Source organism: Meleagris gallopavo, chromosome Z (genome assembly GCF_000146605.3).
Source record: "Meleagris gallopavo isolate NT-WF06-2002-E0010 breed Aviagen turkey brand Nicholas breeding stock chromosome Z, Turkey_5.1, whole genome shotgun sequence".
Classification (NCBI taxonomy): domain Eukaryota; kingdom Metazoa; phylum Chordata; class Aves; order Galliformes; family Phasianidae; genus Meleagris; species Meleagris gallopavo.
The window spans coordinates 65,337,797-65,338,550 of NC_015041.2; positions in this window are offsets into that span (position 1 = coordinate 65,337,797).

Sequence of the window (754 nt, forward strand, 5' to 3'; positions counted from 1 at the left end):
GGGCTGCAAGCGCACACTGCTGGCTCATGTACAGCTTCTCGTCCACCAGGACCCCCAAGTCCTTCTCCACAATCTTGAACTGCACAATAACACTTGCAAAATTGAATATTCAAAGATATTTGGCTAAATTTGTAAATGTAACTGCTGTTTTTATAACTCGTAACTTGTCTTCAATTTTAACCTCCACCAGAAATGGCAGAAGAATTGCTGGTAACTCACCCACTAGTTGTGGACTCGAGAGTAACACCACTGTTGTCAGGCTGCGTTGAGATGCCTGGGAGCATAAATTCTCTCATGAAAATTCAACCAAAGACTTTCTGTCCTATGCCCTGTGTTTGTGGGAAACTTGGTATTTTTACAGGATAAACTGTTCTCTGTTCATATACAACAAATTAGTTTCTTTTCAGCCATCTGGCATCTTTTTGCATGCCAGTTAATCCCTTCTGGCAGGGTAAAAGTCTATTACAGAATTGTGATGTTTTCAGGAAAACAATTTTCAGCAGTTTCTAAAGTAAAACCAAGAGTTCCCCTTAAGGCAGGTCATGTCATTGCTACACCATTCTGCACAGATTTAAAACCAAATTAACCTGCATCTTTTATCTCCAGGTTCTTTAAGGTCAGTGTAGTTGACTGTAACCTTCAACTTAAATTTCAAAATTCAACCAGACTTAGTAAAATTTATGTTCACTTAACAACACTGTCTTTACAGCAGTCATGCTCCGTATTTTCAGATGCATTTGGTAGGAAGGTCTAT